At 46.7% G+C, this 27,972-nt stretch overlaps 30 non-coding genes across 30 annotated transcripts; 15 read left to right on the top strand and 15 right to left on the bottom strand.

Annotated features, from left to right (window-relative positions):
* Positions 1-393: 393 nt before the first annotated feature.
* On the bottom strand, positions 394-475 carry trnas-cga (transfer RNA serine (anticodon CGA)). The gene has a single exon. It is a non-coding gene; the product is annotated as a tRNA-Ser (tRNA).
* Positions 476-594: 119 nt separating this feature from the next.
* Positions 595-666, top strand: trnae-cuc (transfer RNA glutamic acid (anticodon CUC)). Its single transcript has one exon. It is a non-coding gene; the product is annotated as a tRNA-Glu (tRNA).
* A 1,106-nt stretch (positions 667-1,772) lies between these two features.
* trnas-uga (transfer RNA serine (anticodon UGA)) lies at positions 1,773-1,854 on the bottom strand. The gene has a single exon. It is a non-coding gene; the product is annotated as a tRNA-Ser (tRNA).
* Positions 1,855-2,388: 534 nt separating this feature from the next.
* trnae-cuc (transfer RNA glutamic acid (anticodon CUC)) lies at positions 2,389-2,460 on the top strand. The gene has a single exon. It is a non-coding gene; the product is annotated as a tRNA-Glu (tRNA).
* Positions 2,461-2,944: 484 nt separating this feature from the next.
* Positions 2,945-3,026, bottom strand: trnas-cga (transfer RNA serine (anticodon CGA)). The gene has a single exon. It is a non-coding gene; the product is annotated as a tRNA-Ser (tRNA).
* A 119-nt stretch (positions 3,027-3,145) lies between these two features.
* trnae-cuc (transfer RNA glutamic acid (anticodon CUC)) lies at positions 3,146-3,217 on the top strand. Its single transcript has one exon. It is a non-coding gene; the product is annotated as a tRNA-Glu (tRNA).
* A 381-nt stretch (positions 3,218-3,598) lies between these two features.
* On the top strand, positions 3,599-3,670 carry trnae-uuc (transfer RNA glutamic acid (anticodon UUC)). The gene has a single exon. It is a non-coding gene; the product is annotated as a tRNA-Glu (tRNA).
* A 1,122-nt stretch (positions 3,671-4,792) lies between these two features.
* Positions 4,793-4,864, top strand: trnae-uuc (transfer RNA glutamic acid (anticodon UUC)). The gene has a single exon. It is a non-coding gene; the product is annotated as a tRNA-Glu (tRNA).
* A 1,121-nt stretch (positions 4,865-5,985) lies between these two features.
* On the top strand, positions 5,986-6,057 carry trnae-uuc (transfer RNA glutamic acid (anticodon UUC)). Its single transcript has one exon. It is a non-coding gene; the product is annotated as a tRNA-Glu (tRNA).
* Positions 6,058-7,863: 1,806 nt separating this feature from the next.
* Positions 7,864-7,936, bottom strand: trnag-ccc (transfer RNA glycine (anticodon CCC)). Its single transcript has one exon. It is a non-coding gene; the product is annotated as a tRNA-Gly (tRNA).
* A 1,121-nt stretch (positions 7,937-9,057) lies between these two features.
* On the top strand, positions 9,058-9,129 carry trnae-uuc (transfer RNA glutamic acid (anticodon UUC)). Its single transcript has one exon. It is a non-coding gene; the product is annotated as a tRNA-Glu (tRNA).
* A 1,300-nt stretch (positions 9,130-10,429) lies between these two features.
* trnae-uuc (transfer RNA glutamic acid (anticodon UUC)) lies at positions 10,430-10,501 on the top strand. Its single transcript has one exon. It is a non-coding gene; the product is annotated as a tRNA-Glu (tRNA).
* A 1,806-nt stretch (positions 10,502-12,307) lies between these two features.
* trnag-ccc (transfer RNA glycine (anticodon CCC)) lies at positions 12,308-12,380 on the bottom strand. The gene has a single exon. It is a non-coding gene; the product is annotated as a tRNA-Gly (tRNA).
* Positions 12,381-13,501: 1,121 nt separating this feature from the next.
* Positions 13,502-13,573, top strand: trnae-uuc (transfer RNA glutamic acid (anticodon UUC)). Its single transcript has one exon. It is a non-coding gene; the product is annotated as a tRNA-Glu (tRNA).
* A 1,313-nt stretch (positions 13,574-14,886) lies between these two features.
* On the top strand, positions 14,887-14,958 carry trnae-uuc (transfer RNA glutamic acid (anticodon UUC)). The gene has a single exon. It is a non-coding gene; the product is annotated as a tRNA-Glu (tRNA).
* Positions 14,959-15,442: 484 nt separating this feature from the next.
* On the bottom strand, positions 15,443-15,524 carry trnas-cga (transfer RNA serine (anticodon CGA)). The gene has a single exon. It is a non-coding gene; the product is annotated as a tRNA-Ser (tRNA).
* Positions 15,525-16,591: 1,067 nt separating this feature from the next.
* On the top strand, positions 16,592-16,663 carry trnae-uuc (transfer RNA glutamic acid (anticodon UUC)). The gene has a single exon. It is a non-coding gene; the product is annotated as a tRNA-Glu (tRNA).
* A 1,299-nt stretch (positions 16,664-17,962) lies between these two features.
* Positions 17,963-18,044, bottom strand: trnas-uga (transfer RNA serine (anticodon UGA)). Its single transcript has one exon. It is a non-coding gene; the product is annotated as a tRNA-Ser (tRNA).
* A 534-nt stretch (positions 18,045-18,578) lies between these two features.
* On the top strand, positions 18,579-18,650 carry trnae-cuc (transfer RNA glutamic acid (anticodon CUC)). The gene has a single exon. It is a non-coding gene; the product is annotated as a tRNA-Glu (tRNA).
* A 484-nt stretch (positions 18,651-19,134) lies between these two features.
* On the bottom strand, positions 19,135-19,216 carry trnas-cga (transfer RNA serine (anticodon CGA)). Its single transcript has one exon. It is a non-coding gene; the product is annotated as a tRNA-Ser (tRNA).
* Positions 19,217-19,891: 675 nt separating this feature from the next.
* trnas-cga (transfer RNA serine (anticodon CGA)) lies at positions 19,892-19,973 on the bottom strand. The gene has a single exon. It is a non-coding gene; the product is annotated as a tRNA-Ser (tRNA).
* Positions 19,974-21,260: 1,287 nt separating this feature from the next.
* Positions 21,261-21,342, bottom strand: trnas-cga (transfer RNA serine (anticodon CGA)). The gene has a single exon. It is a non-coding gene; the product is annotated as a tRNA-Ser (tRNA).
* A 119-nt stretch (positions 21,343-21,461) lies between these two features.
* trnae-cuc (transfer RNA glutamic acid (anticodon CUC)) lies at positions 21,462-21,533 on the top strand. Its single transcript has one exon. It is a non-coding gene; the product is annotated as a tRNA-Glu (tRNA).
* A 955-nt stretch (positions 21,534-22,488) lies between these two features.
* Positions 22,489-22,567, bottom strand: trnas-uga (transfer RNA serine (anticodon UGA)). Its single transcript has one exon. It is a non-coding gene; the product is annotated as a tRNA-Ser (tRNA).
* A 323-nt stretch (positions 22,568-22,890) lies between these two features.
* On the bottom strand, positions 22,891-22,972 carry trnas-uga (transfer RNA serine (anticodon UGA)). Its single transcript has one exon. It is a non-coding gene; the product is annotated as a tRNA-Ser (tRNA).
* Positions 22,973-24,683: 1,711 nt separating this feature from the next.
* trnas-uga (transfer RNA serine (anticodon UGA)) lies at positions 24,684-24,765 on the bottom strand. The gene has a single exon. It is a non-coding gene; the product is annotated as a tRNA-Ser (tRNA).
* A 533-nt stretch (positions 24,766-25,298) lies between these two features.
* On the top strand, positions 25,299-25,370 carry trnae-cuc (transfer RNA glutamic acid (anticodon CUC)). The gene has a single exon. It is a non-coding gene; the product is annotated as a tRNA-Glu (tRNA).
* A 763-nt stretch (positions 25,371-26,133) lies between these two features.
* On the bottom strand, positions 26,134-26,215 carry trnas-cga (transfer RNA serine (anticodon CGA)). The gene has a single exon. It is a non-coding gene; the product is annotated as a tRNA-Ser (tRNA).
* Positions 26,216-26,334: 119 nt separating this feature from the next.
* On the top strand, positions 26,335-26,406 carry trnae-cuc (transfer RNA glutamic acid (anticodon CUC)). The gene has a single exon. It is a non-coding gene; the product is annotated as a tRNA-Glu (tRNA).
* A 1,085-nt stretch (positions 26,407-27,491) lies between these two features.
* On the bottom strand, positions 27,492-27,573 carry trnas-uga (transfer RNA serine (anticodon UGA)). The gene has a single exon. It is a non-coding gene; the product is annotated as a tRNA-Ser (tRNA).
* Between the last annotated feature and the right edge of the window lie 399 nt (positions 27,574-27,972).

Here is a 27,972-nt window from a genome sequence, read left to right as displayed (position 1 = left end):
ATTTCAGTTGGGCTGATAAGTACAAATTCTATATGAACTGAAGATGAATAAATACACCTCTCTCAATGTTGAAAGATGTATAGAAGGGGGCCCGCTTTTGTTGCTCCCCATCACATTTTAAAGAACAACGTACAGTTGCCAATGTAGCAGCTGGTATAAAAACGGAGGATCCCAACTTGCATACAGACCCGGCTGATGGATTGACAGTTTTGAGGGGTTTTGCTGTAATTCATTGACTAAACCTCCAAGTCATGGGAAATGATTTAGAAGGCCTACTTGGACAATGCATTGGCTAGGAATTCAGGAGCGTTGGGAATGTCTGCATGCGTTATCTCCCTGGAGAAACCCATTATCACTGGAACACTGGGAAGAAAGGGCCAAAAGGGAGGGATACGTAGCTGGCAGGATTCCAACCTGCGCGGGGAAACCCCAATGGATTTCGAGTCCATCGCCTTGACCACTCGGCCACAACTACTCAAAGACTCAAGCCGGGCTGCTTTCCAATGCGAAATAACGAGGTGTAACGACCAAACTTGTGGGAGCCTGACTACTGGGTTATATTGTTTTCATTCTCGTTCTTTCTCCTCTTGACTCTCCCTGATGGTCTAGTGGCTAGGATTCGGCGCTCTCACCGCCGCGGCCCGGGTTCGATTCCCGGTCAGGGAATTTGCTCATTTTGATGCCCTCCAATAACAATCTCCTGCAACTGTTTCCTCGTTCTTTTAGATTTCCTTGACATCATTCCTCACTTTGACACGCTTCAGTTGGGCTGATGAGTACAAATTCTATATGTACTGAACATGAATAAATTCACCTCTCTCAATTTTGAAACATGTGTGGAAGGGGGGCCACTTTTGTTGCTCTGTAATTCACTGGCTAAACCTCCAAGTCATGGGAAATGATTTAGACGGCCTACTTGGACAATGCATTGCCTAGGAATCCCACAGAGGGGTCGTGGGCTATGCAAGCAGCTCTGCACCCATATATACCCCCGACACTTTGAAGCTACGTCTTCAAATGTCAGCTCCTTCCAGAGACATTACTGCATTTACCGGCGTCCTCGTGGCTTGGAGTGTTTACATTTCTCCCACATCTGAATCCACAAAGCCATATTGTTATTGTTCATCCCCAAACTCTGCCATTTGACCCCATACTTTCAGACCATGCGCTACGTGAATGCCTGTGTGTAACACCTCCCCTTAGGAAGCAAATCCCACCTTCCACTTGAACAATGGGAAAAAAGGGTCAAAGTTAAGGCTTACGTAGTAACAGGATGTGAACCTGCGCTGGTAATCTCCAGTGCACGTCGAGTCTATGGGGTTGAGCACGGGGACCAAACTGCATCCAACGGGAACATAGGATGCTGTCCCGGAACAGTTGGACGTTGACATATGAAGCCTCTAAGCGGGGATGACGTCAAGCACCGTCAAAGACAGTCCACATGTGAACTCTTGGCCGAAAGAATGCGCCAAGTTTTTTACATGGCATCAGTCAAAAGAGACTGCGACATAAGGAGCAGGTCAACCGCTCGTTTGGATCACAACAGGAGCCAAAATTGTCATCAATCTATATTTACTTAGCTGTTGCACAGAAAACTCAAATAATACGAGATCAATAGTCACAGACCTTGCTGCTAAAGTCCATCAGGAACATTATTTGTTTTTGCCGCTTAATTCAGCTCAGGTGCGTTGGAAATGTCTGCACGTGTTATCTCCCTGGAGAAACCCATTATCACTGGAACACTGGGAAGAAAGGGCCAAAAGGGAGGCGTACGTAGCTGACAGGATTCGAACCTGCGCGGGGAAACCCCAATGGATTTCAAGTCCATCGCCTTGACCACTCGGCCACAACTACTCAAAGATTGGAGGTGGGCTGCTTTCCTGGGATGACTGAACTTTGACAGCGTAAATCACACATCGGCCACAATGTCAGGGAGCGTCAAGGAAGCTCCACATTAGAAATCTTGACCTAAACAGAGGGTAGACTTATTTACAGAACATGGGTCGAAACAAAAGGAGCTGTCAACCATTTTTTTTTTCATTTACAGGAGGCGCAATAATTATTAGGAATTATTACTAAAGTTGCTGTTGCACTGAAAATGGAATTCAAATGAGATAACAGACTTGTTTTATAGAGAGGCCAATGAATTTGACAACAATATTTAACCTTTCAAAAGTGCAATCGTTGTATTATACATTTTGTGAATACCAAAGTTGGACCTGAGACCCCCTATACTGTAGCGGCTAGGAGTCTCGCTCAGGGAATGGTGACCGGCAGCAAGCCTCTGCTGCTTTCCAATGCGAAATAACGAGGTGTAACGACCAAATTTGTGGGAGCCTGACTACTGGGTTATATAGTTTTCATTCTCGCTCCTTCCCGTCTTGACTCTCCCTGATGGTCTAGTGGCTAGGATTCGGCGCTCTCACCGCCGCGGCCCGGGTTCGATTCCCGGTCAGGGAATTAGATCACATTGATGCTCTCCAATAACAATCTCCTGCAACTGTTTCCTTGTGCTTTTAGATCTCCATCACATCATTCCACACTTTGACACACTTCAGATGGGCTGATAAGTACAAATTCTATATGAACTGAAGATAAATAAATACACCTCTCTCAATGTTGAAAGATGTATAGAAGGGGGCCTGCTTTTGTTGCTCCCCATCACATTTTAAAGAACAACATACAGTTGCCAATGTAGCAGCTGGTATAAAAACGGAGGATCCCAACTTGCATACAGACCCGGCTGATGGATTGACAGTTTTGAGGGGTTTTGCTGTAATTCATTGACTAAACCTCCAAGTCATGGGAAATGATTTAGAAGGCCTACTTGGACAATGCATTGGCTAGGAATTCAGGAGCGTTGGGAATGTCTGCATGCGTTATCTCCCTGGAGAAACCCATTATCACTGGAACACTGGGAAGAAAAGGCCAAAAGGGAGGGATACGTAGCTGGCAGGATTCGAACCTGCGCGGGGAAACCCCAATGGATTTCGAGTCCATCGCCTTGACCACTCGGCCACAACTACTCAAAGACTCAAGCCGGGCTGCTTTCCAATGCGAACTAACGAGGTGTAACGACCAAATTTGTGGGAGCCTGACTACTGGGTTATATTGTTTTCATTCTCGTTCTTTCTCCTCTTGACTCTCCCTGATGGTCTAGTGGCTAGGATTCGGCGCTCTCACTGCCGCGGCCCGGGTTCGATTCCCGGTCAGGGAATTTGCTCATTTTGATGCCCTCCAATAACAATCTCCTGCAACTGTTTCCTCGTTCTTTTAGATTTCCTTGACATCATTCCTCACTTTGACACGCTTCAGTTGGGCCGATCGACTCTCCTCCGGCTCTTGCTGAACACCATTCCGGCATATTTCCATAAGCTTCAGCTTTGCTTAAATTCTCCCTGTCCCGTCGTTGGAGTATTTTTGTCTCCGTCTCGCACGATGGGAGGTCATGAGCCACTAAGCTGAGTCTCCATGGACAGTGAGTGGCAGCTGTCTTTGGCCCAGGAATCTGTCTCTTTAAGGGTGATTTAGTTGTTTTAAGGGTAGTGTGATTTTTCCTTTTTCCAAACTCTGGGACCTTGAACTGTTGACTCTTGACTCCCTGGTGGTCTAGTGGCTAGGATTCGGCGCTTTCACCGCCGCGGCCCGGGTTCGATTCCCGGTCAGGGAACTTGCTTTTGACGCTGCCTGAAACGGGTAAAGACCCAGGAACGCTTCTTTGCCTTTTTTCAAAGGATCACCTCCACAGCCAAATTCCCTGGTCCTATTTGTTTTTCTAAACACATATTGGTAGTTTCAGCCTAGGTGGCTTAAATGAGAACTGTGTGCGTCTCAAAAGAACAAGGACTGAAGGACGTCACAGTATGAATGTGAAAAGCCAAATTTGAGCCACGGTATAAAAATAATATTCACTTTTGTGACCTCTTGTGTAACAGGCAATACCTTCCGGATCGTCTAGTGGCTAGGATTCGGCGCTCTCACACGCCGCGGCCCGGGTTTGACACCCCTCCTCAGGGAACGCTCTTCTCTTGCTGCCTTCTGCTAATGACGTCGCAGGAGAGTCATTTTAGATTGTGATGTTCACAAAAAAATCTCTTTGTTTTAAAGATCCGCCCTTCCTTTGCTCGCGCACCTGTTTAAGAACGATGTTCTCGTCAGGGAGAGTCGTGGAGAGCCTAAAGTTCCCCATCAGCATAGACATGACATTTTTTACCATTGTTCTACGACTCCAGTGTGTAAAAGTTTTATTCACTTTTGGTGTGTTATGTTGAGTAGGTCTATTGACATGCGTTGATGTGACTGGAGGGTTGTATTCTGCCAAACCGACGATGTCGGCCATTAGTTTATGCAAATTGAGTTATTGTCCAGGTAACTTACGATACGTAGTGTTAAACAAGAAAAGTACACAATCAGGAAACCGAGACGACGGCATCAACTTGTTCTTTGATTCGTTGAATATTCATGTGGATCTGCAAACCGACAGTGCTTTGATGTCAGCAGGATGGGACACGCTCCCGATCGACTCTCCTCCAGCTCTTGCTGAACACCATTCCGGCATATTTCCATAAGCTTCAGCTTTGCTTAAATTCTCCCTGTCCCGTCGTTGGAGTATTTTTGTCTCCATCTCGCACGATGGGAGGTCATGAGCCACTAAGCTGAGTCTCCATGGACAGTGAGTGGCAGCTGTCTTTGGCCCAGGAATCTGTCTCTTTAAGGGTGATTTAGTTGTTTTAAGGGTAGTGTGATTTTTCCTTTTTCCAAGCTCTGGGACCCTGAACTGTTGACTCTTGACTCCCTGGTGGTCTAGTGGCTAGGATTCGGCGCTTTCACTGCCGCGGCCCGGGTTCGATTCCCGGTCAGGGAACTTGCTTTTGACGCTGCCTGAAACGGGTATAGACCCAGGAACGCTTCTTTGCCTTTTTTCAAAGGATCACCTCCACAGCTAAATTCCCTGGTCCTATTTGTTTTTCTAAACACATATTGGTAGTTTCAGCCTAGGTGGCTTAAATGAGAACTGTGTGCATCTCGAAAGAACAAGGACTGAAGGACGTCACAGTATGAATGTGAAAAGCCAAATTTGAGCCACGGTATAAAAATAATATTCACTTTTGTGACCTCTTGTGTAACAGGCAATACCTTCCGGATCGTCTAGTGGCTAGGATTCGGCGCTCTCACACGCCGCGGCCCGGGTTTGACACCCCTCCTCAGGGAACGCTCTTCTCTTGCTGCCTTCTGCTAATGACGTCGCAGGAGGGTCATTTTAGATTGTGATGTTCACAAAAAAATGTCTTTGTTTTAAAGATCCGCCCTTCCTTTGCTCGCGCACCTGTTTAAGAACGATGTTCTCGTCAGGGGGAGTCGTGGAGAGCCTAAAGTTCCCCATCAGCATAGACATGACATTTTTTACCATTGTTCTACGACTCCAGTGTGTAAAAGTTTTATTCACTTTTGGCGTGTTATGTTGAGTAGGTCTATTGACATGCGTTTCTGTGACTGGAGGGTTGTATTCTGCCAAACCGACGATGTCGGCCATTAGTTTATGCAAATTGAGTTATTGTCCAGGTAACTTACGATACGTAGTGTTAAACAAGAAAAGTACACAATCAGGAAACAGAGACGACGCCATCAACTTGTTCTTTGATTCGTTAAATATTCATGTGGATCTGCAAACCGACAGTGCTTTGATGTCAGCAGGATGGGACACGCTCCCGATCGACTCTCCTCCGGCTCTTGCTGAACACCATTCCGGCATATTTCCATAAGCTTCAGCTTTGCTTAAATTCTCCCTGTCCCGTCGTTGGAGTATTTTGTCTCCGTCTCGTACGATGGGAGGTCATGAGCCACTAAGCTGAGTCTCCATGGACAGTGAGTGGCAGCTGTCTTTGGCCCAGGAATCTGTCTCTTTAAGGGTGATTTAGTTGTTTTAAGGGTAGTGTGATTTTTCCTTTTTCCAAGCTCTGGGACCCTGAACTGTTGACTCTCGACTCCCTGGTGGTCTAGTGGCTAGGATTCGGCGCTTTCACCGCCGCGGCCCGGGTTCGATTCCCGGTCAGGGATCTTGCTTTTGACGCTGCCTGAAACGGGTAAAGACCCAGGAACGCTTCTTTGCCTTTTTTCAAAGGATCACCTCCACAGCCAAATTCCCTGGTCCTATTTGTTTTTCTAAACACATATTGGTAGTTTCAGCCTAGGTGGCTTAAATGAGAACTGTGTGCGTCTCGAAAGAACAAGGACTGAAGGACGTCACAGTATAAATGTGAAAAGCCAAATTTGAGCAGCGGTATAAAAATAATATTCACTTTTGTGACCTCTTGTGTAACAGGCAATACCTTCCGGATCGTCTAGTGGCTAGGATTCGGCGCTCTCACACGCCGCGGCCCGGGTTTGGCGGCCCGGGTTTGGCGGCCCGGGTTTGGCGGCCCGGGTTTGGCGGCCCGGGTTTGGCGGCCCGGGTTTGGCGGCCCGGGTTTTACATCCCTCCTCAGGGAACTCTCTTCTCTTGCTGCCTTCTGCTAATGACGTCGCAGGAGGGTCATTATAGATTGTGATGTTCACAAAAAAATCTCTTTGTTTTAAAGATCCGCCCTTCCTTTGCTCGCGCACCTGTTTAAGAACGATGTTCTCGTCAGGGAGAGTCGTGGAGAGCCTAAAGTTCCCCATCAGCATAGACATGACATTTTTTACCATTGTTCTACGACTCCAGTGTGTAAAAGTTGTATTCACTTTTGGTGTGTTATGTTGAGTAGGTCTATTGACATGCGTTTCTGTGACTGGAGGGTTGTATATTCTGCTAAACCGACGATGTCGGCCATTAGTTTATGCAAATTGAGTTATTGTCCAGGTAACTTACGATACGTAGTGTTAAACAAGAAAAGTACACAATCAGGAAACCGAGACGACGGCATCAACTTGTTCTTTGATTCGTTAAATATTCATGTGGATCTGCAAACCGACAGTGCTTTGATGTCAGCAGGATTGGACACGCTCCCGATCGACTCTCCTCCGGCTCTTGCTGAACACCATTCCGGCATATTTCCATAAGCTTCAGCTTTGCTTAAATTCTCCCTGTCCCGTCGTTGGAGTATTTTTGTCTCCGTCTCGTACGATGGGAGGTCATGAGCCACTAAGCTGAGTCTCCATGGACAGTGAGTGGCAGCTGTCTTTGGCCCAGGAATCTGTCTCTTTAAGGGTGATTTAGTTGTTTTAAGGGTAGTGTGATTTTTCCGTTTTCCAAGCTCTGGGACCCCGAACTGTTGACTCTCGACTCCCTGGTGGTCTAGTGGCTAGGATTCGGCGCTTTCACCGCCGTGGCCCGGGATCTCCATGGACAGTGAGAGGCAGCTGTCTTTGGCCCAGGAATCTGTCTCTTTAAGGGTGATTTAGTTGTTTTAAGGGTAGTGTGATTTTTCCTTTTTCCAAGCTCTTGGACCCTGAACTGTTGACTCTCGACTCCCTGGTTGTCTAGTGGCTAGGATTCGGCGCTTTCACCGCCGCGGCCCGGGTTCGATTCCAGGTCAGGGAACTTGCTTTTGACGCTGCCTGAAACGGGTAAAGACCCAGGAACGCTTCTTTGCCTTTTTTCAAAGGATCACCTCCACAGCCAAATTCCCTGGTCCTATTTGCGCACAGAACGTGGATCAACACTCTCCTCAAATTAGAGTAACAGGCATTGTAGGCGAACCCGTATTTTCTGTGGATTGGCAGCAAAAGGCAAGCAGCCACATTCATTAGCACTACTGTGGGAGAGAGCACCACGCGTGGAGTTGCAGTTTCTGAGCCTTCGAGGCCACAGTGGTAGGTGTTATGGGAAGAAAAGCTACATTATTCCAAGTAATTCCTCATACCAAAAGGCCCACCACGCAATGCATTGGCCGGGAATCGAACCCAGGTCAACTGCTTGGGAAGCAGCTATGCTCAACCACTATACCACCAACGCGCAGAGGACACTCCTTGGTCTCAACATTTTCCACAATGTGTACATGGGGGAAGGGAAAGCGTAGTTAGGGGAGGTCCAAGAGATCACCAAGGTTTATGGACTTTCAAGAAACATATTGGTAGTTTCAGCCTAGGTGGCTTAAATGAGAACTGTGTGCGTCTGGAAAGAACAAGGACTGAAGGACGTCACAGTATGAATGTGAAAAGCCAAATTTGAGCCACGGTATAAAAATAATATTCACTTTTGTGACCTCCTGTGTAACAGGCAATACCTTCCAGATCGTCTAGTGGCTAGGATTCGGCGCTCTCACACGCCGCGGCCCGGGTTTGACACCCCTCCTCAGGGAACGCTCTTCTCTTGCTGCCTTCTGCTAATGACGTCGCAGGAGGGTCATTTTAGATTGTGATGTTCACAAAAAAATGTCTTTGTTTTAAAGATCCGCCCTTCCTTTGCTCGCGCACCTGTTTAAGAACGATGTTCTCGTCAGGGAGAGTGGTGGAGAGCCTAAAGTTCCCCATCAGCATAGACATGACATTTTTTACCATTGTTCTACAACTCCAGTGTGTAAAAGTTTTATTCACTTTTGGTGTGTTATGTTGAGTAGGTCTATTGACATGCGTTTCTGTGACTGGAGGGTTGTATTCTGCCAAACCGACGATGTCGGCCATTAGTTTATGCAAATTGAGTTATTGTCCAGGTAACTTACGATACGTAGTGTTAAACAAGAAAAGTACACAATCAGGAAACCGAGACGACGGCATCAACTTGTTCTTTGATTCGTTAAATATTCATGTGGATCTGCAAACCGACAGTGCTTTGATGTCAGCAGGATTGGACACGCTCCCGATCGACTCTCCTCCGGCTCTTGCTGAACACCATTCCGGCATATTTCCATAAGCTTCAGCTTTGCTTAAATTCTCCCTGTCCCGTCGTTGGAGTATTTTTGTCTCCGTCTCGCACGATGGGAGGTCATGAGCCATTAAGCTGAGTCTCCATGGACAGTGAGTGGCAGCTGTCTTTGGCCCAGGAATCTGTCTCTTTAAGGGTGATTTAGTTGTTTTAAGGGTAGTGTGATTTTTCCTTTTTGCAATCTCTGGGACCCTGAACTGTTGACTCTCGACTCCCTGGTGGTCTAGTGGCTAGGATTCGGCGCTTTCACCGCCGCGGCCCGGGTTCGATTCCCGGTCAGGGAACTTGCTTTTGACGCTGCCTGAAACGGGTAAAGACCAAGGAACGCTTCTTTGCCTTTTTTCAAAGGATCACCTCCACAGCCAAATTCCCTGGTCCTATTTGTTTTTCTAAACACATATTGGTAGTTTCAGCCTAGGTGGCTTAAATGAGAACTGTGTGCGTCTCGAAAGAACAAGGACTGAAGGACGTCACAGTATGAATGTGAAAAGCCAAATTTGAGCCACAGTATAAAAATAATATTCACTTTTGTGACCTCTTGTGTAACAGGCAATACCTTCCAGATCGTCTAGTGGCTAGGATTCGACGCTTTCACCGCCGCGGCCCGGGTTCGATTCCCGGTCAGGGAACTTGCTTTTGACGCTGCCTGAAACGGGTAAAGACCCAGGAACGCTTCTTTGCCTTTTTTCAAAGGATCACCTCCACAGCCAAATTCCCTGGTCCTATTTGTCTGGATCCTGATCGTCTAGTGGCTAAGATCCGGCGCTCTCACACGCTGCGGCCCGGGTTTGACACCCCTCCTCAGGGAACGCTCTTCTCTTGCTGCCTTTTGCTAATGACGTCGCAGGAGGGTCATTTTAGATTGTGATGTTCACAAAAAAATCTCTTTGTTTTAAAGATCCGCCCTTCCTTTGCTCGCGCACCTGTTTAAGAACGATGTTCTCGTCAGGGAGAGTCGTGGAGAGCCTAAAGTTCCCCATCAGCATAGACATGACATTTTTTACCATTGTTCTACGACTCCAGTGTGTAAAAGTTGTATTCACTTTTGGTGTGTTATGTTGAGTAGGTCTATTGACATGCGTTTCTGTGACTGGAGGGTTGTATATTCTGCTAAACCGACGATGTCGGCCATTAGTTTATGCAAATTGAGTTATTGTCCAGGTAACTTACGATACGTAGTGTTAAACAAGAAAAGTACACAATCAGGAAACAGAGACGACGCCATCAACTTGTTCTTTGATTCGTTAAATATTCATGTGGATCTGCAAACCGACAGTGCTTTGATGTCAGCAGGATGGGACACGCTCCCGATCGACTCTCCTCCGGCTCTTGCTGAACACCATTCCGGCATATTTCCATAAGCTTCAGCTTTGCTTAAATTCTCCCTGTCCCGTCGTTGGAGTATTTTGTCTCCGTCTCGTACGATGGGAGGTCATGAGCCACTAAGCTGAGTCTCCATGGACAGTGAGTGGCAGCTGTCTTTGGCCCAGGAATCTGTCTCTTTAAGGGTGATTTAGTTGTTTTAAGGGTAGTGTGATTTTTCCTTTTTCCAAGCTCTGGGACCCTGAACTGTTGACTCTCGACTCCCTGGTGGTCTAGTGGCTAGGATTCGGCGCTTTCACCGCCGCGGCCCGGGTTCGATTCCCGGTCAGGGATCTTGCTTTTGACGCTGCCTGAAACGGGTAAAGACCCAGGAACGCTTCTTTGCCTTTTTTCAAAGGATCACCTCCACAGCCAAATTCCCTGGTCCTATTTGTTTTTCTAAACACATATTGGTAGTTTCAGCCTAGGTGGCTTAAATGAGAACTGTGTGCGTCTCGAAAGAACAAGGACTGAAGGACGTCACAGTATAAATGTGAAAAGCCAAATTTGAGCAGCGGTATAAAAATAATATTCACTTTTGTGACCTCTTGTGTAACAGGCAATACCTTCCGGATCGTCTAGTGGCTAGGATTCGGCGCTCTCACACGCCGCGGCCCGGGTTTGGCGGCCCGGGTTTGGCGGCCCGGGTTTGGCGGCCCGGGTTTGGCGGCCCGGGTTTGGCGGCCCGGGTTTGGCGGCCCGGGTTTTACATCCCTCCTCAGGGAACTCTCTTCTCTTGCTGCCTTCTGCTAATGACGTCGCAGGAGGGTCATTATAGATTGTGATGTTCACAAAAAAATCTCTTTGTTTTAAAGATCCGCCCTTCCTTTGCTCGCGCACCTGTTTAAGAACGATGTTCTCGTCAGGGAGAGTCGTGGAGAGCCTAAAGTTCCCCATCAGCATAGACATGACATTTTTTACCATTGTTCTACGACTCCAGTGTGTAAAAGTTGTATTCACTTTTGGTGTGTTATGTTGAGTAGGTCTATTGACATGCGTTTCTGTGACTGGAGGGTTGTATATTCTGCTAAACCGACGATGTCGGCCATTAGTTTATGCAAATTGAGTTATTGTCCAGGTAACTTACGATACGTAGTGTTAAACAAGAAAAGTACACAATCAGGAAACCGAGACGACGGCATCAACTTGTTCTTTGATTCGTTAAATATTCATGTGGATCTGCAAACCGACAGTGCTTTGATGTCAGCAGGATTGGACACGCTCCCGATCGACTCTCCTCCGGCTCTTGCTGAACACCATTCCGGCATATTTCCATAAGCTTCAGCTTTGCTTAAATTCTCCCTGTCCCGTCGTTGGAGTATTTTTGTCTCCGTCTCGTACGATGGGAGGTCATGAGCCACTAAGCTGAGTCTCCATGGACAGTGAGTGGCAGCTGTCTTTGGCCCAGGAATCTGTCTCTTTAAGGGTGATTTAGTTGTTTTAAGGGTAGTGTGATTTTTCCGTTTTCCAAGCTCTGGGACCCCGAACTGTTGACTCTCGACTCCCTGGTGGTCTAGTGGCTAGGATTCGGCGCTTTCACCGCCGTGGCCCGGGATCTCCATGGACAGTGAGAGGCAGCTGTCTTTGGCCCAGGAATCTGTCTCTTTAAGGGTGATTTAGTTGTTTTAAGGGTAGTGTGATTTTTCCTTTTTCCAAGCTCTTGGACCCTGAACTGTTGACTCTCGACTCCCTGGTTGTCTAGTGGCTAGGATTCGGCGCTTTCACCGCCGCGGCCCGGGTTCGATTCCAGGTCAGGGAACTTGCTTTTGACGCTGCCTGAAACGGGTAAAGACCCAGGAACGCTTCTTTGCCTTTTTTCAAAGGATCACCTCCACAGCCAAATTCCCTGGTCCTATTTGCGCACAGAACGTGGATCAACACTCTCCTCAAATTAGAGTAACAGGCATTGTAGGCGAACCCGTATTTTCTGTGGATTGGCAGCAAAAGGCAAGCAGCCACATTCATTAGCACTACTGTGGGAGAGAGCACCACGCGTGGAGTTGCAGTTTCTGAGCCTTCGAGGCCACAGTGGTAGGTGTTATGGGAAGAAAAGCTACATTATTCCAAGTAATTCCTCATACCAAAAGGCCCACCACGCAATGCATTGGCCGGGAATCGAACCCAGGTCAACTGCTTGGGAAGCAGCTATGCTCAACCACTATACCACCAACGCGCAGAGGACACTCCTTGGTCTCAACATTTTCCACAATGTGTACATGGGGGAAGGGAAAGCGTAGTTAGGGGAGGTCCAAGAGATCACCAAGGTTTATGGACTTTCAAGAAACATATTGGTAGTTTCAGCCTAGGTGGCTTAAATGAGAACTGTGTGCGTCTGGAAAGAACAAGGACTGAAGGACGTCACAGTATGAATGTGAAAAGCCAAATTTGAGCCACGGTATAAAAATAATATTCACTTTTGTGACCTCCTGTGTAACAGGCAATACCTTCCAGATCGTCTAGTGGCTAGGATTCGGCGCTCTCACACGCCGCGGCCCGGGTTTGACACCCCTCCTCAGGGAACGCTCTTCTCTTGCTGCCTTCTGCTAATGACGTCGCAGGAGGGTCATTTTAGATTGTGATGTTCACAAAAAAATGTCTTTGTTTTAAAGATCCGCCCTTCCTTTGCTCGCGCACCTGTTTAAGAACGATGTTCTCGTCAGGGAGAGTGGTGGAGAGCCTAAAGTTCCCCATCAGCATAGACATGACATTTTTTACCATTGTTCTACAACTCCAGTGTGTAAAAGTTTTATTCACTTTTGGTGTGTTATGTTGAGTAGGTCTATTGACATGCGTTTCTGTGACTGGAGGGTTGTATTCTGCCAAACCGACGATGTCGGCCATTAGTTTATGCAAATTGAGTTATTGTCCAGGTAACTTACGATACGTAGTGTTAAACAAGAAAAGTACACAATCAGGAAACCGAGACGACGGCATCAACTTGTTCTTTGATTCGTTAAATATTCATGTGGATCTGCAAACCGACAGTGCTTTGATGTCAGCAGGATTGGACACGCTCCCGATCGACTCTCCTCCGGCTCTTGCTGAACACCATTCCGGCATATTTCCATAAGCTTCAGCTTTGCTTAAATTCTCCCTGTCCCGTCGTTGGAGTATTTTTGTCTCCGTCTCGCACGATGGGAGGTCATGAGCCATTAAGCTGAGTCTCCATGGACAGTGAGTGGCAGCTGTCTTTGGCCCAAGAATCTTTCTCTTTAAGGGTGATTTAGTTGTTTTAAGGGTAGTGTGATTTTTCCTTTTTGCAATCTCTGGGACCCTGAACTGTTGACTCTCGACTCCCTGGTGGTCTAGTGGCTAGGATTCGGCGCTTTCACCGCCGCGGCCCGGGTTCGATTCCCGGTCAGGGAACTTGCTTTTGACGCTGCCTGAAACGGGTAAAGACCAAGGAACGCTTCTTTGCCTTTTTTCAAAGGATCACCTCCACAGCCAAATTCCCTGGTCCTATTTGTTTTTCTAAACACATATTGGTAGTTTCAGCCTAGGTGGCTTAAATGAGAACTGTGTGCGTCTCGAAAGAACAAGGACTGAAGGACGTCACAGTATGAATGTGAAAAGCCAAATTTGAGCCACAGTATAAAAATAATATTCACTTTTGTGACCTCTTGTGTAACAGGCAATACCTTCCAGATCGTCTAGTGGCTAGGATTCGGCGCTTTCACCGCCGCGGCCCGGGTTCGATTCCCGGTCAGGGAACTTGCTTTTGACGCTGCCTGAAACGGGTAAAGACCCAGGAACGCTTCTTTGCCTTTTTTCAAAGGATCACCTCCACAGCCAAATTCCCTGGTCCTATTTGTCTGGATCCTGATCGTCTAGTGGCTAAGATCCGGCGCTCTCACACGCTGCGGCCCGGGTTTGGCGGCCCGGGTTTGACACCCCTCCTCAGGGAACGCTCTTCTCTTGCTGCCTTTTGCTAATGACGTCGCAGGAGGGTCATTTTAGATTGTGATGTTCACAAAAAAATCTCTTTGTTTTAAAGATCCGCCCTTCCTTTGCTCGCGCACCTGTTTAAGAACGATGTTCTCGTCAGGGAGAGTCGTGGAGAGCCTAAAGTTCCCCATCAGCATAGACATGACATTTTTTACCATTGTTCTACGACTCCAGTGTGTAAAAGTTGTATTCACTTTTGGTGTGTTATGTTGAGTAGGTCTATTGACATGCGTTTCTGTGACTGGAGGGTTGTATATTCTGCTAAACCGACGATGTCGGCCATTAGTTTATGCAAATTGAGTTATTGTCCAGGTAACTTACGATACGTAGTGTTAAACAAGAAAAGTACACAATCAGGAAACCGAGACGACGGCATCAACTTGTTCTTTGATTCGTTAAATATTCATGTGGATCTGCAAACCGACAGTGCTTTGATGTCAGCAGGATTGGACACGCTCCCGATCGACTCTCCTCCGGCTCTTGCTGAACACCATTCCGGCATATTTCCATAAGCTTCAGCTTTGCTTAAATTCTCCCTGTCCCGTCGTTGGAGTATTTATGTCTCCGTCTCGCACGATGGGAGGTCATGAGCCACTAAGCTGAGTCTCCATGGACAGTGAGTGGCAGCTGTCTTTGGCCCAGGAATCTCTCTTTAAGGGTGATTTAGTTGTTTTAAGGGTAGTGTGATTTTTCCTTTTTCCAAGCTCTGGGACCCTGAACTGTTGACTCTCGATTCCCTGGTGGTCTAGTGGCTAGGATTTGGCGCTTTCACCGCCGCGGCCCGGGTTCGATTCCCGGTCAGGGAATTAGATCACATTGATGCTCTCCAATAACAATCTCCTGCAACTGTTTCCTTGTGCTTTTAGATCTCCATCACATCATTCCACACTTTGACACACTTCAGTTTGGCTGATAAGTACAAATTCTATATGAACTGAAGATGAATAAATACACCTCTCTCAATGTTGAAAGATGTATAGAAGGGGGCCCGCTTTTGTTGCTCCCCATCACATTTTAAAGAACAACGTACAGTTGCCAATGTAGCAGCTGGTATAAAAACGGAGGATCCCAACTTGCATACAGACCCGGCTGATGGATTGACAGTTTTGAGGGGTTTTGCTGTAATTCATTGACTAAACCTCCAAGTCATGGGAAATGATTTAGAAGGCCTACTTGGACAATGCATTGGCTAAGAATTCAGGAGCATTGGGAATGTCTGCATGCGTTATATCCCTGGAGAAACCCATTATCACTGGAACACTGGGAAGAAAGGGCCAAAAGGGAGGGATACGTAGCTGGCAGGATTCCAACATGCGCGGGGAAACCCCAATGGATTTCGAGTCCATCGCCTTGACCACTCGGCCACAACTACTCAAAGACTCAAGCCGGGCTGCTTTCCAATGCGAAATAACGAGGTGTAACGACCAAACTTGTGGGAGCCTGACTACTGGGTTATATTGTTTTCATTCTCGTTCTTTCTCCTCTTGACTCTCCCTGATGGTCTAGTGGCTAGGATTCGGCGCTCTCACCGCCGCGGCCGGGGTTCGATTCCCCGTCAGAGAATTTGCTCATTTTGATGCCCTCCAATAACAATCTCCTGCAACTGTTTCCTCGTTCTTTTAGATTTCCTTGACATCATTCCTCACTTTGACACGCTTCAGTTGGGCTGATGAGTACAAATTCTATATGTACTGAACATGAATAAATTCACCTCTCTCCATTTTGAAACATGTGTGGAAGGGGGGCCACTTTTGTTGCTCTGTAATTCACTGGCTAAACCTCCAAGTCATGGGAAATGATTTAGACGGACTACTTGGACAATGCATTGCCTAGGAATCCCACAGAGGGGTCGTGGGCTATGCAAGCAGCTCTGCACCCATATATACCCCCGACACTTTGAAGCTACGTCTTCAAATGTCAGCTCCTTCCAGAGACATTACTGCATTTACCGGCGTCCTCGTGGCTTGGAGTGTTTACATTTCTCCCACATCTGAATCCACAAAGCCATATTGTTATTGTTCATCCCCAAACTCTGCCATTTGACCCCATACTTTCAGACCATGCGCTACGTGAATGCCTGTGTGTAACACCTCCCCTTAGGAAGCAAATCCCACCTTCCACTTGAACAATGGGAAAAAAGGGTCAAATCTAAGGCTTACGTAGTAACAGGATGTGAACCTGCGCTGGTAATCTCCAGTGCACGTCGAGTCTATGGGGTTGAGCACGGGGACCAAACTGCATCCAACGGGAACATAGGATGCTGTCCCGGAACAGTTGGACGTTGACATATGAAGCCTCTAAGCGGGGATGACGTCAAGCACCGTCAAAGACAGTCCACATGTGAACTCTTGGCCGAAAGAATGCGCCAAGTTTTTTACATGGCATCTGTCAAAAGAGACTGCGACATAAGACTGGGACCCTGAACTGTTGACTCTCGACTCCCTGGTGGTCTAGTGGCTAGGATTCGGCGCTTTCACCGCCGCGGCCCGGGTTCGATTCCCGGTCAGGGAACTTGCTTTTGACGCTGCCTGAAACGGGTAAAGACCAAGGAACGCTTCTTTGCCTTTTTTCAAAGGATCACCTCCACAGCCAAATTCCCTGGTCCTATTTGTTTTTCTAAACACATATTGGTAGTTTCAGCCTAGGTGGCTTAAATGAGAACTGTGTGCGTCTCGAAAGAACAAGGACTGAAGGACGTCACAGTATGAATGTGAAAAGCCAAATTTGAGCCACAGTATAAAAATAATATTCACTTTTGTGACCTCTTGTGTAACAGGCAATACCTTCCAGATCGTCTAGTGGCTAGGATTCGGCGCTTTCACCGCCGCGGCCCGGGTTCGATTCCCGGTCAGGGAACTTGCTTTTGACGCTGCCTGAAACGGGTAAAGACCCAGGAACGCTTCTTTGCCTTTTTTCAAAGGATCACCTCCACAGCCAAATTCCCTGGTCCTATTTGTCTGGATCCTGATCGTCTAGTGGCTAAGATCCGGCGCTCTCACACGCTGCGGCCCGGGTTTGGCGGCCCGGGTTTGACACCCCTCCTCAGGGAACGCTCTTCTCTTGCTGCCTTTTGCTAATGACGTCGCAGGAGGGTCATTTTAGATTGTGATGTTCACAAAAAAATCTCTTTGTTTTAAAGATCCGCCCTTCCTTTGCTCGCGCACCTGTTTAAGAACGATGTTCTCGTCAGGGAGAGTCGTGGAGAGCCTAAAGTTCCCCATCAGCATAGACATGACATTTTTTACCATTGTTCTACGACTCCAGTGTGTAAAAGTTGTATTCACTTTTGGTGTGTTATGTTGAGTAGGTCTATTGACATGCGTTTCTGTGACTGGAGGGTTGTATATTCTGCTAAACCGACGATGTCGGCCATTAGTTTATGCAAATTGAGTTATTGTCCAGGTAACTTACGATACGTAGTGTTAAACAAGAAAAGTACACAATCAGGAAACCGAGACGACGGCATCAACTTGTTCTTTGATTCGTTAAATATTCATGTGGATCTGCAAACCGACAGTGCTTTGATGTCAGCAGGATTGGACACGCATAAGGAGCAGGTCAACCGCTCGTTTGGATCACAACAGGAGCCAAAATTGTCATCAATCTATATTTACTTAGCTGTTGCACAGAAAACTCAAATAATACGAGATCAATAGTCACAGGCCTTGCTGCTAAAGTCCATCAGGAACATTATTTGTTTTTGCCGCTTAATTCAGCTCAGGTGCGTTGGAAATGTCTGCACGTGTTATCTCCCTGGAGAAACCCATTATCACTGGAACACTGGGAAGAAAGGGCCAAAAGGAAGGCGTACGTAGCTGACAGGATTCGAACCTGCGCGGGGAAACCCCAATGGATTTCAAGTCCATCGCCTTGACCACTCGGCCACAACTACTCAAAGATTGGAGGTGGGCTTCTTTCCTGGGATGACTGAACTTTGACAGCGTAAATCACACATCGGCCACAATGTCAGGGATCGTCAAGGAAGCTCCACATTAGAAATCTTGACCTAAACAGAGGGTAGACTTATTTACAGAACATGGGTCGAAACAAAAGGAGCTGTCAACCATTTTTTTTTTCATTTACAGGAAGCGCAATAATTATTAGGAATTATTACTAAAGTTGCTGTTGCACTGAAAATGGAATTCAAATGAGATAACGGACTTGTTTTATAGAGAGGCCAATGAATTTGACAACAATATTTAACCTTTCAAAAGTGCAATCGTTGTATTATACATCTTGTGAATACCAAAGTTGGACCTGAGACCCCCTATACTGTAGCGGCTAGGAGTCTCGCTCAGGGAATGCTGACCGGCAGCAAGCCTCTGCTGCTTTCCAATGCGAAATAACGAGGTGTAACGACCAAATTTGTGGGAGCCTGACTACTGGGTTATATAGTTTTCATTCTCGCTCCTTCCCGTCTTGACTCTCCCTGATGGTCTAGTGGCTAGGATTCGGCGCTCTCACCGCCGCGGCCCGGGTTCGATTCCCGGTCAGGGAATTAGATCACATTGATGCTCTCCAATAACAATCTCCTGCAACTGTTTCCTTGTGCTTTTAGATCTCCATCACATCATTCCACACTTTGACACACTTCAGTTTGGCTGATAAGTACAAATTCTATATGAACTGAAGATGAATAAATACACCTCTCTCAATGTTGAAAGATGTATAGAAGGGGGCCCGCTTTTGTTGCTCCCCATCACATTTTAAAGAACAACGTACAGTTGCCAATGTAGCAGCTGGTATAAAAACGGAGGATCCCAACTTGCATACAGACCCGGCTGATGGATTGACAGTTTTGAGGGGTTTTGCTGTAATTCATTGACTAAACCTCCAAGTCATGGGAAATGATTTAGAAGGCCTACTTGGACAATGCATTGGCTAGGAATTCAGGAGCGTTGGGAATGTCTGCATGCGTTATATCCCTGGAGAAAGCCATTATCACTGGAACACTGGGAAGAAAGGGCCAAAAGGGAGGGATACGTAGCTGGCAGGATTCCAACATGCGCGGGGAAACCCCAATGGATTTCGAGTCCATCGCCTTGACCACTCGGCCACAACTACTCAAAGACTCAAGCCGGGCTGCTTTCCAATGCGAAATAACGAGGTGTAACGACCAAACTTGTGGGAGCCTGACTACTGGGTTATATTGTTTTCATTCTCGTTGTTTCTTCTCTTGACTCTCCCTGATGGTCTAGTGGCTAGGATTCGGCGCTCTCACCACCGCGGCCCGGGTTCGATTCTCGGTCAGGGAATTAGATCACATTGATGCTCTCCAATAACAATTTCCTGCAACTGTTTCCTTGTGCTTTTAGATCTCCATCACATCATTCCACACTTTGACACATTTCAGTTGGGCTGATAAGTACAAATTCTATATGAACTGAAGATGAATAAATACACCTCTCTCAATGTTGAAAGATGTATAGAAGGGGGCCCGCTTTTGTTGCTCCCCATCACATTTTAAAGAACAATGTACAGTTGCCAATGTAGCAGCTGGTATAAAAACGGAGGATCCCAACTTGCATACAGACCCGGCTGATGGATTGACAGTTTTGAGGGGTTTTGCTGTAATTCATTGACTAAACCTCCAAGTCATGGGAAATGATTTAGAAGGCCTACTTGGACAATGCATTGGCTAGGAATTCAGGAACGTTGGGAATGTCTGCATGCGTTATATCCCTGGAGAAACCCATTATCACTGGAACACTGGGAAGAAAGGGCCAAAAGGGAGGGATACGTAGCTGGCAGGATTCAAACCTGCGCGGGGAAACCCCAATGGATTTCGAGTCCATCGCCTTGACCACTCGGCCACAACTACTCAAAGACTCAAGCCGGGCTGCTTTCCAATGCGAAATAACGAGGTGTAACGACCAAACTTGTGGGAGCCTGACTACTGGGTTATATTGTTTTCATTCTCGTTCTTTCTCCTCTTGACTCTCCCTGATGGTCTAGTGGCTAGGATTCGGCGCTCTCACCGCCGCGGCCCAGGTCGATTCCCGGTCAGGGAATTTGCTGATTTTGATGCCCTCCAATAACAATCTCCTGCAACTGTTTCCTCGTTCTTTTAGATTTCCTTGACATCATTCCTCACTTTGACACGCTTCAGTTGGGCTGATGAGTACAAATTCTATATGTACTGAACATGAATAAATTCACCTCTCTCAATTTTGAAACATGTGTGGAAGGGGGGCCACTTTTGTTGCTCTGTAATTCACTGGCTAAACCTCCAAGTCATGGGAAATGATTTAGACGGCCTACTTGGACAATGCATTGCCTAGGAATCCCACAGAGGGGTCGTGGGCTATGCAAGCAGCTCTGCACCCATATATACCCCCGACACTTTGAAGCTACGTCTTCAAATGTCAGCTCCTTCCAGAGACATTACTGCATTTACCGGCGTCCTCGTGGCTTGGAGTGTTTACATTTCTCCCACATCTGAATCCACAAAGCCATATTGTTATTGTTCATCCCCAAACTCTGCCATTTGACCCCATACTTTCAGACCATGCGCTACGTGAATGCCTGTGTGTAACACCTCCCCTTAGGAAGCAAATCCCACCTTCCACTTGAACAATGGGAAAAAAGGGTCAAAGTTAAGGCTTACGTAGTAACAGGATGTGAACCTGCGCTGCTAATCTCCAGTGCACGTCGAGTCTATGGGGTTGAGCACGGGGACGAAACTGAATCCAACGGGAACATAGGATGCTGTCCTGGAACAGTTGGACTTTGACATGTGAAGCCTCTAAGCGGGGATGACGTCAAGAACCGTCAGGGACAGTACACATGTGAACTCTTGGCCGAAAGAATGCGCCAAGTTTTTTACATGGCATCAGTCAAAAGAGACTGCGACATAAGGAGCAGGTCAACCGCTCGATTGGATCACAACAGGAGCCAAAATTGTCATCAATCTATATTTACTTAGCTGTTGCACAGAAAACTCAAATAATACGAGATCAATAGTCACAGGCCTTGCTGCTAAAGTCCATCAGGAACATTATTTGTTTTTGCCGCTTAATTCAGCTCAGGTGCGTTGGAAATGTTTGCACGTGTTATCTCCCTGGAGAAACCCATTATCACTGGAACACTGAGAAGAAAGGGAGGCATACGTAGCTGACAGGATTCGAACCTGCGCAGGGAAACCCCAATGGATTTCGAGTCCATCGCCTTGACCACTCGGCCACAACTACTCAAAGACTCAAGCCGGGCTGCTTTCCAATGCGAAATAACGAGGTGTAACGACCAAACTTGTGGGAGCCTGACTACTGGGTTATATTGTTTTCATTCTTGTTCTTTCTTCTCTTGACTCTCCCTGATGGTCTAGTGGCTAGGATTCGGCGCTCTCACCGCCGCGGCCCGGGTTCGATTCCCGGTCAGGGAATTTGCTCATTTTGATGCTCTCCAATAACAATCTGCTGCAACTGTTTCCTCGTTCTTTTAGATTTCCTTGACATCATTCCTCACTTTGACACGCTTCAGTTGGGCTGATGAGTACAAATTCTATATGTGCTGAACATGAATAAATACACCTCTCTCCATTTTGAAACATGTGTGGAAGGGGGGCCACTTTTGTTGCTCTGTAATTCACTGGCTAAACCTCCAAGTCATGGGAAATGATTTAGACGGCCTACTTGGACAATGCATTGCCTAGGAATCCCACAGAGGGGTCGTGGGCTATGCAAGCAGCTCTGCACCCATATATACCCCCGACACTTTGAAGGTACGTCTTCAAATGTCAGCTCCTTCCAGAGACATTACTGCATTTACCGGCGTCCTCGTGGCTTGGAGTGTTTACATTTCTCCCACATCTGAATCCACAAAGCCATATTGTTATTGTTCATCCCCAAACTCTGCCATTTGACCCCATACTTTCAGACCATGCGCTACGTGAATGCCTGTGTGTAACACCTCCCCTTAGGAAGCAACTCCCACCTTCCACTTGAACAATGGGAAAAAAGGGTCAAAGTTAAGGTTTACGTAGTAACAGAATGTGAACCTGCGCTGGTAAACTCTTGGCCTCTAGAAAGCACGCGCCAATTTTTTACATGGCATCAGTCAAAAGAGACTGCGACATAAGGAGCAGGTCAACCGCTCGTTTGGATCACAACAGGAGCCAAAATTGTCATCAATCTATATTTACTTAGCTGTTGCACAGAAAACTCAAATAATACGAGATCAATAGTCACAAGCCTTGCTGCTACAGTCCATCAGGAACATTATTTGTTTTTGCCGCTTAATTCAGCTCAGGTGCGTTGGAAATGTCTGCACGTGTTATCTCCCTGGAGAAACCCATTATCACTGGAACACTGGGAAGAAAGGGCCAAAAGGGAGGCGTACGTTGCTGACAGGATTCGAACCTGCGCTGGGAAACCCCAATGGATTTCAAGTCCATCGCCTTGACCACTCGGCCACAACTACTCAAAGATTGGAGGTGGGCTGCTTTCCTGGGATGACTGAACTTTGACAGCGTAAATCACACATCGGCCACAATGTCAGGGAGCATCAAGGAAGCTCCACAAAATTGTCATCAATCTATATTTACTTAGTTGTTGCACAGAAAACTCAAATAATACGAGATCAATAGTCACAGGCCTTGCTGCTAAAGTCCATCAGGAACATTATTTGTTTTTGCCGCTTAATTCAGCTCAGGTGCGTTGGAAATGTCTGCACGTGTTATCTCCCTGGAGAAACCCATTATCACTGGAACACTGGGAAGAAAGGGCCAAAAGGGAGGCATACGTAGCTGACAGGATTCTAACCTGCGCGGGGAAACCCCAATGGATTTCAAGTCCATCGCCTTGACCACTCGCCCACAACTACTCAAAGATTGGAGGTGGGCTGCTTTCCTGGGATGACTGAACTTTGACAGCGCAAATCACACATCGGCCACAATGTCAGGGAGCGTCAAAGAAGCTCCACATTAGAAATCTTGACCTAAACAGAGGGTAGACTTATTTACAGAACATGGGTCGAAACAAAAGGAGCTGTCAACCATTTTTTTTTCCTTTACAGGAGGCGCAATAATTATTAGGAATTATTACTAAAGTTGCTGTTGCAGTGAAAATGGAATTCAAATGAGATAACGGACTTGTTTTATAGAGAGGCCAATGAATTTGACAACAATATTTAACCTTTCAAAAGTGCAATCGTTGTATTATACATTTTGTGAATACCAAAGTTGGACCTGAGACCCCCTATGCTGTAGCGGCTAGGTGTCTCGCTCAGGGAATGCTGACCGGCAGCAAGCCTCTGCTGCTTTCAAATGCGAAATAACGAGGTGTAACGACCAAATTTGTGGGAGCCTGACTACTGGGTTATATAGTTTTCATTCTCGTTCTTTCTCCTCTTGACTCTCCCTGATGGTCTAGTGGCTAGGATTCGGCGCTCTCACCGCCGCGGCCAGGATTCGATTCCCGGTCAGGGAAGTTGCTCATTTTGATGCTCTCCAATAACAATCTCCTGCAACTGTTTCCTTGTTCTTTTAGATTTCCTTGACATCATTCCTCACTTTGACACGCTTCACTTGGGCTGATGAGTACAAATTCTATATGTGCTGAACATGAATAAATACACCTCTCTCCATTTTGAAACATGTGTGGAAGGGGGGCCACTTTTGTTGCTCTGTAATTCACTGGCTAAACCTCCAAGTCATGGGAAATGATTTAGACGGCCTACTTGGACAATGCATTGCCTAGGAATCTTACAGAGGGGTCGTGGGCTATGCAAGCAGCTCTGCACCCATATATACCCCAGACACTTTGAAGCTACGTCTTCAAATGTCAGCTCCTTCAAGAGACATTACTGCATTTACCGGCGTCCTCGTGGCTTGGAGTGTTTACATTTCTCCCACATCTGAATCCACAAAGCCATATTGTTATTGTTCATCCCCAAACTCTGCCATTTGACCCCATACTTTCAGACCATGCGCTACGTGAATGCCTGTGTGTAACACCTCCCCTTAGGAAGCAAATCCCACCTTCCACTTGAACAATGGGAAAAAAGGGTCAAAGTTAAGGCTTACGTAGTAACAGGATGTGAACCTGCGCTGGTAATCTCCAGTGCACGTCGAGTCTATGGGGTTGAGCACGGGGACCAAAATGCATCCAACGGGAACATAGGATGCTGTCCCGGAACAGTTGGACGTTGACATATGAAGCCTCTAAGCGGGGATGACGTCAAGCACCGTCAAAGACAGTCCACATGTGAACTCTTGGCCGAAAGAATGCGCCAAGTTTTTTACATGGCATCAGTCAAAAGAGACTGCGACATAAGGAGCAGGTCAACCGCTCGTTTGGATCACAACAGGAGCCAAAATTGTCATCAATCTATATTTACTTAGCTGTTGCACAGAAAACTCAAATAATACGAGATCAATAGTCACAGGCCTTGCTGCTAAAGTCCATCTGGAACATTATTTGTTTTTGCCGCTTAATTCAGCTCAGGTGCGTTGGAAATGTCTGCACGTGTTATCTCCCTGGAGAAACCCATTATCACTGGAACACTGGGAAGAAAGGGCCAAAAGGGAGGCGTACGTAGCTGACAGGATTCGAACCTGCGCGGGGAAACCCCAATGGATTTCAAGTCCATCGCCTTGACCACTCGGCCACAACTACTCAAAGATTGGAGGTGGGCTGCTTTCCTGGGATGACTGAACTTTGACAGCATAAATCACACATCGGCCACAATGTCAGGGAGCGTCAAGGAAGCTCCACATTAGAAATCTTGACCTAAACAGAGGGTAGACTTATTTACAGAACATGGGTCGAAACAAAAGGAGCTGTCAACCATTTTTTTTTCATTTACAGGAGGCGCAATAATTATTAGGAATTATTACTAAAGTTGCTGTTGCACTGAAAATGGAATTCAAATGAGATAACGGACTTGTTTTATAGAGAGGCCAATGAATTTGACAACAATATTTAACCTTTCAAAAGTGCAATCGTTGTATTATACATTTTGTGAATACCAAAGTTGGACCTGAGACCCCCTATACTGTAGCGGCTAGGAGTCTCGCTCAGGGAATGCTGACCGGCAGCAAGCCTCTGCTGCTTTCCAATGCGAAATAACGAGGTGTAAGGACCAAATTTGTGGGAGCCTGACTACTGGGTTATATAGTTTTCATTCTCGCTCCTTCCCTTCTTGACTCTCCCTGATGGTCTAGTGGCTAGGATTCGGCGCTCTCACCGCCGCGGCCCGGGTTCGATTCCCGGTCAGGGAATTAGATCACATTGATGCTCTCCAATAACAATCTCCTGCAACTGTTTCCTTGTGCTTTTAGATCTCCATCACATCATTCCACACTTTGACACATTTCAGTTGGGCTGATAAGTACAAATTCTATATGAACTGAAGATGAATAAATACACCTCTCTCAATGTTGAAAGATGTATAGAAGGGGGCCCGCTTTTGTTGCTCCCCATCACATTTTAAAGAACAACGTACAGTTGCCAATGTAGCAGCTGGTATAAAAACGGAGGATCCCAACTTGCATACAGACCCGGCTGATGGATTGACAGTTTTGAGGGGTTTTGCTGCAACTGTTTCCTTGTGCTTTTAGATCTCCATCACATCATTCCACACTTTGACACATTTCAGTTGGGCTGATAAGTACAAATTCTATATGAACTGAAGATGAATAAATACACCTCTCTCAATGTTGAAAGATGTATAGAAGGGGGCCCGCTTTTGTTGCTCCCCATCACATTTTAAAGAACAACGTACAGTTGCCAATGTAGCAGCTGGTATAAAAACGGAGGATCCCAACTTGCATACAGACCCGGCTGATGGATTGACAGTTTTGAGGGGTTTTGCTGTAATTCATTGACTAAACCTCCAAGTCATGGGAAATGATTTAGAAGGCCTACTTGGACAATGCATTGGCTAGGAATTCAGGAGCGTTGGGAATGTCTGCATGCGTTATCTCCCTGGAGAAACCCATTATCACTGGAACACTGGGAAGAAAGGGCCAAAAGGGAGGGATACGTAGCTGGCAGGATTCCAACCTGCACGGGGAAACCCCAATGGATTTCGAGTCCATCGCCTTGACCACTCGGCCACAACTACTCAAAGACTCAAGCCGGGCTGCTTTCCAATGCGAAATAACGAGGTGTAACGACCAAACTTGTGGGAGCCTGACTACTGGGTTATATTGTTTTCATTCTCGTTCTTTCTCCTCTTGACTCTCCCTGATGGTCTAGTGGCTAGGATTCGGCGCTCTCACCGCCGCGGCCCGGGTTCGATTCCCGGTCAGGGAATTCGCTCACTTTGATGCCCTCCAATAACAATCTCCTGCAACTGTTTCCTCGTTCTTTTAGATTTCCTTGACATCATTCCTCACTTTGACACGCTTCAGTTGGGCTGATGAGTACAAATTCTATATGTACTGAACATGAATAAATTCACCTCTCTCAATTTTGAAACATGTGTGGAAGGGGGGCCACTTTTGTTGCTCTGTAATTCACTGGCTAAACCTCCAAGTCATGGGAAATGATTTAGACGGCCTACTTGGACAATGCATTGCCTAGGAATCCCACAGAGGGGTCGTGGGCTATGCAAGCAGCTCTGCACCCATATATACCCCCGACACTTTGAAGGTACGTCTTCAAATGTCAGCTCCTTCCAGAGACATTACTGCATTTACCGGCGTCCTCGTGGCTTGGAGTGTTTACATTTCTCCCACATCTGAATCCACAAAGCCATATTGTTATTGTTCATCCCCAAACTCTGCCATTTGACCCCATACTTTCAGACCATGCGCTACGTGAATGCCTGTGTGTAACACCTCCCCTTAGGAAGCAAATCCCACCTTCCACTTGAACAATGGGAAAAAAGGGTCAAAGTTAAGGCTTACGTAGTAACAGGATGTGAACCTGCGCTGGTAATCTCCAGTGCACGTCGAGTCTATGGGGTTGAGCACGGGGACCAAACTGCATCCAACGGGAACATAGGATGCTGTCCCGGAACAGTTGGACGTTGACATATGAAGCCTCTAAGCGGGGATGACGTCAAGCACCGTCAAAGACAGTCCACATGTGAACTCTTGGCCGAAAGAATGCGCCAAGTTTTTTACATGGCATCAGTCAAAAGAGACTGCGACATAAGGAGCAGGTCAACCGCTCGTTTGGATCACAACAGGAGCCAAAATTGTCATCAATCTATATTTACTTAGCTGTTGCACAGAAAACTCAAATAATACGAGATCAATAGTCACAGGCCTTGCTGCTAAAGTCCATCAGCTTAATTCAGCTCAGGTGCGTTGGAAATGTCTGCACGTGTTATCTCCCTGGAGAAACCCATTATCACTGGAACACTGGGAAGAAAGGGCCAAAAGGGAGGCGCACGTAGCTGACAGGATTCGAACCTGCGCGGGGAAACCCCAATGGATTTCAAGTCCATCGCCTTGACCACTCGGCAAAAACTACTCAAAGATTGGAGGTGGGCTGCTTTCCTGGGATGACTGAACTTTGACAGCGTAAATCACACATCGGCCACAATGTCAGGGAGCGTCAAGGAAGCTCCACATTAGAAATCTTGACCTAAACAGAGGGTAGACTTATTTACAGAACATGGGTCGAAACAAAAGGAGCTGTCAACCATTTTTTTTTTCATTTACAGGAGGCGCAATAATTATTAGGAATTGTTACTAAAGTTGCTGTTGCACTGAAAATGGAATTCAAATGAGATAACGGACTTGTTTTATAGAGAGGCCAATGAATTTGACAACAATATTTAACCTTTCAAAAGTGCAATCGTTGTATTATACATTTTGTGAATACCAAAGTTGGACCTGAGACCCCCTATACTGTAGCGGCTAGGAGTCT

The sequence above is a fragment of the Channa argus genome, unplaced genomic scaffold (genome assembly GCF_033026475.1).
Source record: "Channa argus isolate prfri unplaced genomic scaffold, Channa argus male v1.0 Contig038, whole genome shotgun sequence".
NCBI classification, from domain to species: Eukaryota; Metazoa; Chordata; class Actinopteri; order Anabantiformes; family Channidae; genus Channa; species Channa argus.
Note: the sequence above shows the minus strand (reverse complement) of the source record. Positions and strands in the feature narration are given on the sequence as shown.